Source organism: Ranitomeya variabilis, chromosome 4 (genome assembly GCF_051348905.1).
Source record: "Ranitomeya variabilis isolate aRanVar5 chromosome 4, aRanVar5.hap1, whole genome shotgun sequence".
In the NCBI taxonomy this organism is placed as follows: domain Eukaryota; kingdom Metazoa; phylum Chordata; class Amphibia; order Anura; family Dendrobatidae; genus Ranitomeya; species Ranitomeya variabilis.
In genome coordinates, this window is record NC_135235.1 from 276,045,140 (window position 1) to 276,061,139 (window position 16,000).

General features: G+C 42.5%; 1 long non-coding RNA gene across 2 annotated transcripts in view; it reads left to right on the forward strand.

The window, feature by feature from the left end:
* Positions 1 to 5,381, forward strand: part of LOC143768817 (uncharacterized) — a 34,739-nt gene extending 29,358 nt beyond the window's left edge. For both annotated transcript variants that reach the window (XR_013214045.1, XR_013214044.1), the window contains 2 exons: positions 3,119 to 3,217; positions 4,987 to 5,381. This is a non-coding gene — a long non-coding RNA (uncharacterized LOC143768817). The remainder of the gene's footprint in view (positions 1 to 3,118; positions 3,218 to 4,986) is intronic.
* Positions 5,382 to 16,000: the final 10,619 nt, after the last annotated feature.

Below are 16,000 nucleotides of genomic sequence, written 5' to 3' on the forward strand. Positions count from 1 at the left end.
TAACAACCACTGAAACTTGAAGTTTGGCACACACAGCCTGTGCAGTCTCTTCTCAGAGAGATTTTGGCTTGTCTCTCTGTTCAGCATCAATACAAATCCAGTCCGCTCAGCCTCCCCAGCAGACTGACTTAGATGAACACCTTACCTAGTTATATACAGAGCTTAGCTTCCTGTACCTAATCAGACTCTGCAGAGCTAGGATTTAACCTTACCCTATCAGATTTGCTACATATCCCCCCCTTCTGCCAAAAGCCAAGGGCTGGGCACCATCTGCCAACCCACAATGTCAACAGGGGTTCACTCTACCAAAACCAATTGGCTGACATCTCCTGGGGAAAACCATTCACGCAGGGCTCTGCTATCTACAGATTACACACAGAGCTCTGACACAGAGCTCAGACAACATGCAATGCTCTGCAGCCTGCATATCACACACACAAGCTCTGCCGCCTGCATATCATGCACACAGACTCTCTGCTACACATGCACTTATGCTGGTCTAAGCTCAATACACTACATCCTCCTCTCTATCCAGTACAGTGAGAGGAAATTCACCCTTCTCATCAAGTGTACATCCCGCACTTCATAACCTTGTCACTAAACATCATTTGGCCTTGTCACCACAGAACAGTTGGGGCAGAATTCCAGTTCCACTGTATGAAAAGCTTGCCTACTCATTGTACTTCTAGTATCTTACTGTAGGTCAGTATATGAGGCTCCTCTCTACCCCTCCGCCGCTCAGCATGCCCACACCGCTCACGATTCTATCCCATCTTGGGGAAACACTACAGACACACTATCTCTATACTTAATACACTAAGACTACTCTCCTGAACTCTGCTCCCAGTTCCTCCGAACCTACCATATTACATTATTCTTCTTGGTGTTCATACATTTAAATAAAATATATCTAGGTGACATTAATTATATGGTAATGATGTTATTGTCAGTATTAGACAACGGGGCTAATTAAGTTATTCCTGAAACTGTTGATATCATAGTAAGTTTTATTGTCACTTGTTTATATGTACAGTACACTACACACCACAGTCTGTGCATATGTCGACCTGGGCCATAGGATAGTTCTTGGCATCTCCACAGATATACCTTACCCCAACCCTCTTCCCAGGGACTAACATATACAGAAGTGTGGTCCTTTCCAGGGTCACCAAACTCCCTGAGTCCCAAAGTCCCATCACTTGGACAATGTTCACAGTCACCTGGTATGTGTGAGACACTGCAGGCAGGGAGAGAGAAGTAGGAGTTGCGCCGGCCAATGCTGCAGTCCATTGGTTCTGAGACTTTGTCAGTTCCACCATCTCTCTATACTGATGCTATGATGACCTCACTCCTAGCATTGTGGACCTTTGTTCTCCCTCACATAATTCTACTTAAAGAGACAGCTTCCAGCTTCCCTTAGCCATACCGGTGATACCATGGCACACAGCGATGTCACCTTCCAGCAGGACAGCCCCTCCATGCTTTCAAACCGTGATTGAAATTTTTGCAATTCTGTAGCCAGCTTTACTCTGGATCTTTAATCTTTACACTGCAATTGCCTATGGTCTCTGGGGCATCACACCCGCATTTCGTGCACCAATTGTAGGGATTCATTCTCTCAGGAAGGCATTAGGTGTCATTCACACAGGCACTAGATTCCTTTGTCCAAACAATGTGACCTTTAATTCCACAGGTTTCATAGCACCAAAACAAAACCATAGACATAAATCCCTAGCCTTGTCCAGGCACTAACTTGATAACACAGACCCTGGCTACTCATACACTGGTGAGCTAGTTCCAATCCAGTTAAAAAAAACAGATATTGTTCATATCAACCACTGATACTTGCAGTTTGGTACTTGTAGTTGCAGTTTGGTGCATACTACCATCATCACTGGATTTCGTCACCATGTGGCAGTCGGAAAGTGAGAACAAAGGATGAAATTCTAAGAATTAATGGGAGAAGTAGAGGTCACACCGTAATTCGGGCAACGATGATAGTGTTGTGGCCATTAAATAGGCAACTTTTGCTATTCATATAAAGTAGACGGATTGGGTTACGTAAAGAAAATCCGTCAGAGCAATGTAAGAGTTAAATGCCGGCATTGCACTCAGTAACACTCTTTTAATCTCTTAACTGATGGATACGTCTATTTCTTCTTGTGTTGAAAGACAATTTAATAATACATATTAAGGCAGCGCACCAGCAGTTTAGATAAGATTGATGTATATCTCTCTTATAACCACCGCCCTGCCACGCACACATACTGCGGCTGAATGCAAATCCTACCAGATCAGAAAAAGAAAAAAAAAGAATTTTTAGAGTCTGAGGAAGGAGTAGGTAGACGGAGATAAATATTACGGGAGTCCATGGGGTCACATTACCTTTTCGCATTAGAAAGAGGAAATTGTGATTTTTATGGTGTTTTTATATTACAAAACCTGATTAAATCAGTCACATTTACTAAAAAGAATAGATAAGGGAACTGCACACAAAGCATTTTACTCACTTTCAAAATTGCTACAGTTACAATCTTATCAAATAATTGGCACATTCCTACCCCAAGTGTAAGCCCTACCCTTAATCCAGCCCCCTCAAACTGAGTGTGGTGACACTTTTAGATGGGATTTACTCAAACCTCAAGTAGAGATAAGAGAATCGATTCATGACAAATTAAAATCGCTTTGAGTAATTAAAAAAAGAAATTCAGGTTTTTTTTTGGAATTCGGTACAGGTAAATCCAGTAAAACACTGGATTCTACAGGGTGGGAATGAGATGATGGGTGCATCTTGTTGAGGTGGGATGGTTTTTATGGTTTTTGTTTAAAATTATGTTAACTAAGTACCCAGTTACTCACATGTACTATTTATCTTTTACTGATATATTAGCTGTATGGTATATGCTCATTTTTGTATTTTTCTAATGGCCACAGAGTGAACGAGCGAAAACACTTTGCATGTATATCAGCTTATAGTCCAACTCCGTTTTTTGGTTTTGCCATTATATAAATAAATAAATTAAATTCTCACCTCTCACTCTGCTCAGTCCTCTGGGCCTCTTCTACTTGTCTCTGGTCGTCTTCCACCTTCATCTGATCCTTTTTTGCCTTCACGTAGGTTTTTGGCACCTACAATACTGACTGATGTCAGCGTTGAAGACCACTATGAAAATGGAAAAGAACAAGAAGCACCTAGAAGAGGAAAGGCCACAGAGAGGTGAGACTATATACTGCATATTTTACAATGTATTTTTTTTTGGAGCTGTGACAGTCACAACCTTTTAAGGTGAGCAACTCCATAACTCCCTTCTCATGTGTATTTTATTTATTTAGTGGACTTCGGCTCAAGGTCTCACCATGGTGACTTGCATGATGAACGATCTGTATGAAGATAGACCTTTTGCAAGCCTACATCGGTCCAACTGAGTCTTCTCTGCCATTATCTTGATATCATCAAGCCATCGGGGTTGCTGGTCTACCTCTTCGCCTTGTTCCTTCTCTTCTGTTAACCTTGATGTCCTTCTCCAGTGATTGCTCTCTCTTCGTATAATGTGTAATCTGTATTGTCATCTGCACCTTTTAATATCACCCTATGGGCACTTGCCTCCCCCTCTTTTTTTCTCGAATTTGATTTTTTTAGCAGATTTGCTCATCTTTAACCCCTACCTTTTTTGCCTGGGACAGTCCATATCTGTTAATTTGTTATTTGCTTAGATACAAGAGAAGCTAGATCACTAGATGACATTGGTGTGGTGAAATCTGGAGGAGTGTGATTACTTCACTGTATTTTTTGTTGGTTCTATTTTGGGATACATATGACATTTTTATTGATTTTTCTTGCATTTTTTGGGACACTTTGGTAATCCAAAAATGGCCATTCTGGTCTTTTGATTTTTTTCACTTTACTGCATTTATCATTGAATTTATTTAATTTTTTTAACTATTTTTTTTTTACATTTTCATTTAGTCTTGAACTTTGATTGCTTGCACTGATACTGTAATCCATTACAGCACATGGTTAAATTATTTATGGTAACTATTATGAAGCAGCACAGACACAGGCTGGGCTTCAAAGGAATATCAAGATGGTGCTGATGAAGACTTTTTGTGGGCCTCTGGCTGTCAATGAAACCCTTGTGTCTAGGGCTGGCCATCTACTGAGCTGGCTAACATCCTTCAAGAACATGCATGTTGCATGGAGGGAAACTTTTGACGAACTGACACTGGTTGTCACATTATACACCTTCATCAACCCAGTGCCCCCCAGCAAAACCATGCCCCTTTTCCGCATAAACCATATCAAAAGAAAAAGCAGGTCAAAAACTAGACGACTAATTTGTGCCAAATTTTGTTCCAACACTTTTCTAGAATGGTTCCGTTACAGAGTTTAAGCCCAGTCCTTAAATTAGCAGAATATAGGCTGTTTTGGAAGAGTATGTAGATTGTTAACAAACTAAAGGATTGGTCATCAGTGTATAAGGAATATATTATTATATATTTATTATTATGGGACATTTGTGTAATTTCTTAGAATTTTCTTCCATAGACTCAATGTGAATATTCACTTTAAACATACGGTGATCTATTCAGACACCTGTCAATCTCAAAGCAGCGATCAGTCCTCTGCCTCCATGTAATTGATAGGTAGCATTCACTGTTACCTTCAACACCTCTTCATTAATTGTACGCCCACATTAATCTGCATTTATACTTTTATAAGAACGGCAAAATATTTTTGCAGGACAGAATTTCAATGAGTCTTCCGGCATAAATCCTCTCTAAGTGCCTTTTGTAGTTCACTGAACATACAAAACCCCATTACATTTTCATGTCAATATATTTTATTTTTTATTTTTTTGCCGAAGCATAAAATAGCTGTCGAAAATAACAACGCGTTCTTGACGGGAGAAAAGGGAAAGGAAAAGGCAATTTGTACATTTTTTTTATCATCTAAATGAGTCTGTATTTTTTTTTTTTTTTTTACAGCCAACCTGAATTCAAAGATCGCTTCTTATCACCATTATGTTTAAAAGGTTATCCTGATGGGCCAACAAGTGAGAGAAATTAACTGCCCAGAAAACAATTTCCAGGAGCTCCGAGGAGTGGAATGTTTTGCTGAAATGGAATGAAAAAGCCATGCTGGGAAAATGTGAACTCGCAAAATCTGAACAGAACTCAATTTACATAAAGAAACATTGTAAATATGCCCGGGAAATAAATGGAACAGCTCTCTGGGTGGACGGACTCGTCAAATTTGCTGTAGGATACTAATAAAAATTGCAATTAAGAAGCATTTTTGATTCTAGCATCTGTAAATCATATTGGCCAGCTGGTCCAAAATATCCGCTGGCGATTCAAAAAGTTCAGAAAAAGAAATTACACATAGTAATAAAACTTTTATAAAATGACTTCTGATGACTGTGACGTCCTTTCCAATGTGGTTGCGCAGTTATTAAACTCTCTTGATGGCTAGCCCTATTGAATGACAGAGAAACCTTATGGGGAAGTGTATATTTTGGTGTAAAATATCAATTAATTGAGATGTGCGAATCCAGAGCATAATAAAAATAAGTAAAAGATATAAAAAAAAACCTTAGACGCACCTTACTGCTTAGCTCTCTGGTCCCTCTGCTCTCTGGTCCCTCTGGTCCACATGTCCGGTCCTTCAGACCACCACCACTCATGCAGAAACCGATAAACGTCTGCGCATGACGCGCAAGGTCACGTGCTTGGGAAGAATCCTCATGGGCCTCATCAAATCAAAAAGTCCACCTCCAGTCTGAGGATTTCAGTGTAAGTGACTGTGATTTGAAGATGTGGCAAGGACCGGATGGTTAATATTAAGGAGTGGAAGAGGCAGAGAAGTGCGTGGTAAAGAGAATTTAAGGATTTCCTTTATTTTTTAACATTTTGATGGTCTTTCATGTTTCAGAAAAAAAAGGCAGCCAGCGATGGTAATTTTCCTGAATCCAGTCCATTCCTACTTTACAGAGAAATCAGAGTTTGAATTGATATGCAAATGAGGCTCAAGAGCTATAGTAGACCTGAAGCCTATGTCACTCCAGCTCTCTTCCCTGCCCAGTGCTGCCTCCAACTGCTTGACTGAAAGCCTCTGCGTTGTGTGACTTCAGGCAAAGGAGCCGTCGGTCGTTCAGGAGTAGGTGGCACTAGAGAGGGAATAAAGCTTGAGTGAAAGAGGCTTCAGATCTACCATAGCTCTTCAGCCTCATTTAAACAGACTGGCCATATAAAGGTATTGCTGGACTTGTCTTTCAAAGAGGTACATGCACATATAAATAATTTGGAGGAGGGTGAACTTCTGCTGACAGACTCCCTTTAAAAAAAGCTGATAGGACATACCAAACGCTTAATTTAAGTGTTATAAAAGTTCCAAGTTTAATATTTACTTTCCTGTTGCTTTTGGCCATAGGAACTAGGTAAATATACTACTAACCCATTCCTACTGGAAATGATTTAGGTAATCAAACACCAAGTTTTCTTTTTATCCCGAAAATTATTTTTTTCTCAATACTCATCCAAAAAGATTCTTAAAGATTATTTTAAAGACACTTTATAGAAAGAAATCTGTGTGTTTAATTGAAAATTCGGTATCACTATGTAAAAATTATACGTTTTGTAGAAATCCACAAGGGAAAGGAAGAAGGAAAAAGGGAATTAAGATGTATAGATAAAGCATTTTACTGTTACCCTGAATCTCTTACAGTAATGGAGAAGGATTAAATGGTATTTAGTTATGTGCAGCGTAAAGGAAATGGATTTCCAGTGCGATGTTCTAAGAAATGCATATATTACCTATTCGGTAATATATGACTGTCGAAGTTGCAATTACAGAAAAATATTATATATCAAGTGGCTAATACAACAATGAAAGGTGGACCTGGAGACTAGTGTTGAGCATTCCGATACTGCAAATATCGGGTATCGGCCGATATTCGCTGTATCGGAATTCCGATACCGAGTTCCGATATTTTTGTGATATCGGAAATCGGAATCGGAAGTTCCTATAAGTTCCCAGGCATGTGCGGTGCGTATGTTTTCCCAGGGTCTGGAGGAGAGGAGACTCTCCTTCAGGCCCTGGGTTCCATATTCATGTAAAAAATAAAGAATAAAAATAAAAAATATGGATATACTCACCCCTCCGACAGACCCTGGACCTCAGCGGTGCAGCCGGCAGCCTCCGTTCCTAAGAATGCAGTGAGTGTAGGACCTGCGATGACGTCGCGGCTTGTGATTGGTCGCGTGAGTGGTCACATGAGTGGTCACGCGACCAATCACAAGCCGCGACGTCATCGAAGTCTGCCGGTTGCAGCGGTGACAGCCAGGGCTCGTCCGAGGGTGAGTATATCCATATTTTTTATTTTTATTCTTTATTTTTTACATGAATATGGATCCCAGGGCCTGAAGGAGAGTTTCCTCTCCTTCAGACCCTGGGAACCATCCAGGATCACTTCCGATATTTGTGTCCCATTGACTTCTATTGGTATCGGGTATCGGTATCGGCGATATCCGATATTTTTTGGATATCGGCCGATCCAATCCGATACCGATACTTTCAAATATCGGAAGGTATCGCTCAACACTACTGGAGACCAAACACAAACTATTTAGGTACATGTCTACCAACCATTAAAAATTCAAGAACATATTAAGAAAGTTCTCTTGAATAATTTAATAAATATTTTCAAATAATGCATCCAAGAAAATTGTGGAAAAGAAGCACTCACCAGGTATGCTATTGAAGAGTCCTTTATTTCCAGTACTTTGGACCAGGATCTGACTGAGTGGAGGGCAGGGTGTGTGCAGGGGAAGGTAGGAGAATGACGGCCATTTCGCATAGCTGTGCTTCAACGGGTTCAACTTGAATCCATTGAAGAGCAACTGCGAGAGACAGCTGTCATTCTCCTTCCTGCCACTGCACACGCTCTGCTCTCCCCTCAGGCAGATGCTCATCCAATGTACTGGAAATAAAGGACTCTTGAATAGCATACCTGGTGAGTGCTACTTTTCTTGGATGCATAATTTGGACCTCCAGTGTGAGCACCACCTATATATACGACACAAAAATTTGCTATGCAAGCAAGGGTTTTAAAGGTATGTACACGGCTAAGTTGGGACTGGGGTCTAATAAGCTTTTCTGGTCATTTATTAATGAATATTTCACAAAGTGACTATAAATGAGGAATACTCTGTATGACTATAAAGCTTTAGCCTAGGGAGAGCATTAAACCCATACATTTTACCTGGAGGACCTTTGTCCTGCTATATCTGTTAGAGTTTTGATGATCTACTGTCGCCAAGCTTTAATACTCTTCACACTCTGGGAATGTCTACTACTGTGAAAAAACCCTGAACTTTTTAATTCATGATCAGGAAGGGGACAACAGGGAGCAGTCTGTGGGAGTGGAAGCAGACCATGTGGAGCAGTCAATGAAAAAGGAAGGCCATAATAAGTATCAGTTTGTGAGCTAGTAAGGGGGCCATGGGGAGCAGTCTGTGAGACAAGAAGGGGACAATGAGAAGTAGAAAGTGGGAAAGGAAGGGGACTATGGGGAGCAGTCTTTTTGAGAAGAACCAGACAATTGGGAGTAGAATGTGGGAAAGGAAAGGGACAATGGGGAGCAGTCTGTGAGAGAGGAATAGGAAAATGAGAGCAGTCTGTGGGAGAGAAAGGGGACAATGGGGAGTAGAATGTGGGAAAGGAAGGGGACTATGGGGAGCAGTGTGTGAGAGAGAAAGGGGACAATTAGGAGTAGAATGTGGGAAAGGAAGGGGCCTATTGGGAGCAGTCTGTGAGAGAAGAAGGGGACAATGAGAAATAAAATGTGGGAAAGGAAGGGGACCATGGAGAGCAGTCTGTGAGAGAGGAAGAGGACAATGGGGAGTAGAATGTGGAAAAGGAAGGGGCCTACGGGGAGCAGTCTGTGAGAGAAGAAGGGGCCAATGAGAAATAGAATGTGGGAAAGGATGGGGACCATGGAGAGCAGTCTGTGAGAGAGGAAGAGGACAATGGGGAGTAGTCTGTGGAAGAGGAAGGGGACCATGGAGAGCAGTCTGTGGGAGAGGAAGGGGACCATGGTGAGCAGTCTGTGGGAGAGGAAGGGGCCTATAGGGATCAGTCTTTGAAAGAGGAATTGAACAATGAGGAGCAGTCTGTGGAAGAGGAAGAGGACTATGGGGCGCAGTCTGTGGGAGAGGAAGGGGCCGATAGGGATCAGTCTTTGAAAGAGGAATTGAACAATGAGGAGCAGTCTGTGGAAGAGGACTATGGGGTGCAGTCTGTGAGAGAGGAAGGGGACAATGGTTAGCAGTCTGTGGGAGAGGAAAGGGATTATAGGGAGCAGTCTGTGAGAGATGAAAGGGACTATGGAGAGCAGTCTATGAGAGAGGAAGGTCCATGTGAAAAGAAAATGTTTGTAACAGTACAGGGAGTGAGGAGAAAGCTGTCTAAAAGGGGGTTTTATCTATCTTTCCTAGTCTCAGACTCCTATTTACTTAGAAACCACTCCCATATGTATTAATATTATCCCTTTTCTACATTACACCACCGGGATTGTAGTCATTAACCCCTACTTGTTCGCAAACACAAGAGATATTGACATTACCTTCTGCATTACATATTTTTTTCTGTTTTTCTCTTTTTGTAGTGTAAATTGGGGAATGTGGCCCACTCCTTATCCAATCATCTTTCCCACACTATGTTTTAATTTCGAGCAATGCATGTTTTCCATTTACTTACTCATTTGGATGAAGCCTGGTTTGGCACATGAAGAAATAGAACATATAGTGGTTAGGGTCCATCCATATCTAGGTACACCTTGACGGGGTTGGATGACTTTTGCGCTCGTTGATCAAAAACGCTAAGTACCTTAAGTTTTTAACATTTACAGCAATACCGGAGTCCATGTATTGATTAGTCGCAGTGTACTGATGCACAATGTATGATATGTTTGTATATTGTCCACACAACGTCATTGTGCACCACTAATTTAATACTACAGGTGTGCAGGCCCCCTTTTCCCCATTTTTTGTATTACTTTCTGCTTTGTCCCAACCCTTGGGATGTTATCATAAATCCATTAATTCCAATAGCTAATTATGGCAAATGATTTGGAGCAATACATCAATATTTATTGTCTGCTGATGTGAAATGAAGCTAAATTAAATTGTTCAATGATACATTATATAAATTGCATTGTAAGTGTAACACCTCCGGCAACAAAATGTCCAGGAATAAAAGGAAACCACTGAAGCTGAATAGAAAAGTACTGAATGTAATAAGACAAAAATAAAAGCATTTTAAAACGATGTAGGCTGAGCGTTTAGAGAAAAGATAAGAAAGATGTAAAAATGTAAAATGTAAAAATGAAATGAAGTTAGCAAAGTTTTCCATAGGAAAACAAATCAAAATCAAAATAAAAAAAACTATATATATGTATATAAAGACCAAAGATAAAAATAAAATAATATGATCATTGGAATATAATTGTGGAGCACAAAGAGATAGCTGATAACGTGTGCCCACTACTTAAAGGAATGAATATTCACCGCAAACACAGTGAATATTCATTTCTCTTTAGCAGCGGGCACACATGATCACCCGACCGCCGCAGCTGCTGGCATCGAAACAAGAAGCTGCTATGGAGTGCAGGGACGGTAAGTAGGGTGGTTTATTTTTTTAATGTTTTTCTGATGTGGGCCATTCATACCAGGATGGGGATGAGAGGGCCATGCAGACCAGGATAAGGATGAAGAGCCATGCAGACCAGGATGGGGATGAAGAGCCATGCATACCAGAGTAGGGATGAAGGGCCATGCAGACCAGGATAAGGATGAAGAGCCATGCAGACCAGGATAGGGATGAGGAGCCATGCATACCAGGATGGGGATGAAGAGCCATGCATACCAGGATAGGGATCAGGAGCCATGCATACCAGGGTAGGGATGAAGGGCCATGCAGACCAGGATAAGGATGAAGAGCCATGCAGACCAGGATAGGGATGAAGAGCCATGCATACCAGAGTAGGGATGAAGGGCCATGCAGACCAGGATAAGGATGAAGAGCCATGCATACCAGGATGGGGATGAAGGGCCATGCAGACCATGATAAGGATGAAGAGCCATGCAAAACAGGATGGGGACGAAGAGCCATGCATACCAGAGTGGGGATGAAGGACCATGCAGACCAGGATAGGGATGAGGAGTCATGCATACCAGGATAGGGATGAGGAGCGATGCATACCAGGGTTGGGATGAGGAGCCATGCATACTAGGATGGGGATGAAGAGCCATGCATACCAGGGTAGGGATGAGGAACCATGCATACCAAGATAGGGATCAGGAGCCATGCATACCAGGATAGGGATGAGTAGCCATGCATACCAGAGTAGGGATGAAGGGCCATGCATACCAGGATAAGGATGTGTCAGGACTCTGAACATTTTTTATTACCTTTTTGTGCATTACTGCCCTTTTCCAAGATGGCGTCTTTGGTCTCATGTGCACTGTGTCTTCCTGCTATAAAACTCCACCCCAGCCTTCAGTTTGTGCTAGAGTATTCTGCATCCAGCTCCTGACCTCTGGTGACTCCCTGGCTATATACCTGCTCCTGTGAACCTGTGAGGTTATCCTGCTACTCTGCTCTGAGTTCCTGCTGCATACACCAGTTCCAGTAATCCTCCTTCATCTGCTGCTCGTGTTTACTTCCATCTGCATTTGCTGGTCATGTAAGCTGTTGCTGCTCTGCAAGGACCTGAGACTATTACCCAGACCTCCCTGGTTGAGCTAAGATATTATTTGAACTGCCTTATAAGCATATCTATCTGTGTTTTGGACTAAGCAAGGACTTATTCGTGTCAAGTATCCTCAAGAATAATTGTGCTTCATAGACTTTCTGCGTGATTGCATTTTCCTCTGAAGTGTCCTATAGACTGCTGAGCTGCATTTGATATTTGCACCAAGTGTTGTGTGATAGAAATATATATAACATGTAGATCTCACTTGCATGTATACTCCTCTATAATCATATATACTCATATACTCACAGCTAATATATACATTATAATCAATGGTTTAAAATGGCTGACATGAACTAATATAAGCCAGATTGTATGGGGTTTTTCATCCCCAAAGCGGAACAGTGTCAGGTGTATTAACTGCTGATCAAATGTCTCAACTTTGTCCTAGATACAGAGCTCAATTCTAGTTGCTTGGTCAGCAGTCATATGAGCATTAATCACAATATTCCATATATGTTTAGATAACCAATGACACAGGAGCTAGACAATATGGTAATTAACTAACCACCCCTAACAACCCCTAACCACTCCTTTCTATATGCTATCATAAAAACTATGTATGTACAATAAAGTATCAGTATTGATGAAATGTTATTGACACAACATGGTGTGCAGTCTCATTCCTTGAGCGCTCAAAATACTCAGTCTTATTGGGAGTGGCCACAGCACACACAGGGATAAATTTATCCAACCCAAAAATTTCCATATCAAATGGCGCCCAACAGTGGGGCAAAAGGACGAAATGCACCCTACTGACCGGAGAGACGGAGGTGTTAGCCACGGCCTTGGTTCACGGGACGGAGACTGCGCAGCTCCATAAGTAAGGTAAGAAAATTTTATAATCTTACCTGAAAGTCCCCTGTGCCCAGTCCGGGTCTATGCCTCTTGCCGGTCAGGTGTGGTCACCAATTCCCAGGTAGTGTAAAAAGTCTGAAGCCTGAATCCAAACCCTGGGAGGTGTCTGCTGTGTGCCGTGTATGTGTTCTGTGTTTGTGAAAAATCCGGGAGAGGAAGGAAAAGTGACTTTTGTTTGTGGTGGCTGGGTAACAGACCGCAGGAGGTCAAATCGCTCGATAAGTTATTGCAGGATTCCCGTGCAGAGGAAGGACAGGTAGTCCTGGGGCAGGTAGTCCCATGTTCCAGGCACGGGTAGTGATAACTTAGAGGGCTACTGCAGATTCCCGTAGTGCCGGCGATCCAGTTAGGACGACCGGACCGGGGTGGTAGATTTCCCGCTTGTTGTGCTTCTCACTCACTCAGGCGGCCCAGGCGCAGGTGCGTCCAGTGCGATTTGCAGTAGTCTGTTCCCAGCGCAACCTGCACGTGTCACAGAATTTAAAAGGGCATCTCCCGGATTGTCTGTTTCTGTTTGGTTCGATTCATGTATCGCTGCTTTTACAGTTGTAAAAGAAAGTTGTTTTTTTTTTTCTTTCTTCTCTCTCTCCCCTGAACTTCCTCTTTTTCAGCTGCGAGCAGAGATGCATTGTAAATCACACTGTCACATCTGTTTTTTTTTTCCTAACTGTTTTCAGCTGCAATGCCGGCTATGTGTTTTTGGGAAGAAGTGAAACAAATTGTATCTATCATTTTTGGTGCGACATACGTGTTTTCAGATACGTGATTTTAGTGACATTGATTGCAATAGCATACGAAAGGGGGAAGTGTGTGTCTCTAACTGCGTTGAGCGCAGAGAGAGGGGAGAGGGAAAATATATATATGGGTTTTTTTATTGTTTTTTTCATATAGTTTTTTTATTAAAGTTTTCTAAAGTTTTTTTTCTTTTTGTATCAAAATTTTGAGTTTTTGGTTGTGAACTAAGTTTTTGACGTTTTTATCGTTTTGGGGTTTTTCTGAGTTTTTATATACTCATTTTTAGAGGTTTTTTTAGTGTTGTTTTCTTTTTCCTTTTTGTGTGTTTTTCATTTTTTTTGTTTTTGCCATGGGGAACAAAGTGGCCAGGCAACAGCAGGGTCTTTTTATTTCCTGGAGAGAAAACAGCCCCCAGATAGTGGCAGAACACGAAGGTGTTAAGTATGTGAAGAATTTTGGAAGGTATAAAGTACGTGAAATTCATAAGAATGGCAGATTTCAAGCTGCGGAGTGGCATGACGTAGAAAGGAAAATAAGGGAAGTTAGCTGATGTTAAATTGCTGAATGCTAATACATGGTATGAAGTAGCAGCAGAGCTTACATCGTTTAGGTGGTACAGAAAGTTATGTGAGCAAACCAGGAAGTGTTTTTTGTGTGTATAAGATGGGAAATATTGGATCTGTGCAGTCTGCTTTTAGCAGAATCCATGGTATAGGGAGTTTTTGCACAGTATGTGGTGCACCCCGTCTCTCCCTACAGGGAGAAGGCATCATTGCTCCACTCTATTGTTCTCATTCTGTTGTCAGTCTTTTCTCTCCGCATTCTTCTCTCTCACTCTCTTTTCCTCTCCTTTTTCTCCACACTTTTCTCTCTCTCCACTCCTCTATTCTCCTCCTTATCTCTCTCCTCCACACCTCCCATCTTCTCCTCACTCTCTCTCTCTCCTCCTTCTCCACTCCCCCACCACACCTATCTCCTCCTTCTTTTCCTTCTCCACACCCATCCCTCCTCCTCTCTCCACCTCCTTCTGCACACCCTGATTCTCCCCGTTTCTCTTCACCACACCTTTCTGTCTCCCTCTATCTCCTCATTCTCCTTCTCCACACCTCTTTCCTCCTTCACTCATCTCCACATTTCGCTCTCCCCTCCATCTATTCCTTTTCCTCTCCTCTTCCTCCACACTTTTCTCTTCTCTCTCTCTCCCTCTCTCTCCTTCACACCTTCCATCTTCTCCTCCCTCTTCTTCTCACCCTCGCTCTCTCCTCCTTCTCCACATCCATCTCTCCTCCCTCTTCTCCTCACCCTCTCTCTCTCCCCATCTTCACCTCCCTCTTCTCTTCCCTCTTTATCTCTCTCCACCTCCTTCTACACACCCTGATTCTTCCCGTTTCTCTTCACCGCACCTTTCTGTTCCCTCTATCTCCTCATTCTCCTTCTCCGTGCCTCTTTCCTCCTTCTTCACTCATCTCCACATTTCTCTCTCCCCCCCTTCTATTACTTTTTTTTCCCTCACTCATCAACCCCTCCTCCTTCTTCCTCTTTCTTCCTCTTCGTTGCCGGCTGGGCCAACGCCCAATTCAAACAATATGGTGCTTACAGCACAAGGTTCCCCTTTCTATGCCCGTGGCACAGTCCAGCCATTGCCAGTTGTGATATCGGGGAAAGAAAGTGAAAATCCCCCCCCCCCTGCAGTGGGCAGCCCCCAGACATATCAGGCAGCAGACAGCTCAGCCCTGGGTGCAGAGGGGGGGAGGAATGATATCACCATGTATTGATAATGTACAATTTCAGCACCGGTCAGAGCTGCCTACATTCACACCAACATAGAACTATAAGCCTAATCCATCATAGCTTCAGCAAGGGGGGAGACATCCTCACATAAAAAAGCAACTTCTAAGTCCAAAATCAGCCAGTGTATGACCCCAGTACAAGCTATCACAACTATTCCTCTGATGAAGATGAAGAGGGAACATCATACATGCTGTCCAGTACTAGGAGAAGAAACCCACAGGCACCAAGAATGCAGGGGCAGATAGAGGCACCACCATTACACTATGTGCACTGCACTTCAAGTCAGATGACAATCTTCCAGACCCAGGGATGCATCCCATGCCATTTTACTGAAGAATGTAGCAGAACCAGTGAACATATGCAGCCACCTGGAATGATCTCTGGGCCATAAATGGAAATAGAAGCAGGTGATGCACTCTGGCCAATCATGAAGGAACAATTCAAATTTCCAGCAGAATTAGATGTACACGCTTGGGAGTCAGGGCCACAGCTAATTGAACAACTCAGAGAGTGGGCCAAAGGCAGGCTGGCCAGACAGGCCCTCAGCTTACATGACATGAGTTAGGAGAGGACAGAGTCTGTGAAGAAGTTTCATGGCAGAGTAATGCAAGTATTCCAAGACTTGGGCTTCACCATTCATGACCAGATACACAGGCAAATGTTGGCACAGGCCTTTGTGCATGGACTGAGACAGCCAATTAGGAAACCACTGATAGTGGCTAGGCCTGAGAACAGGTCAATAGCAGTGGACTGACCCAGCAAAATGTTTTATGTGCGCCTAGGAGACTGTTTATTGCCAATTG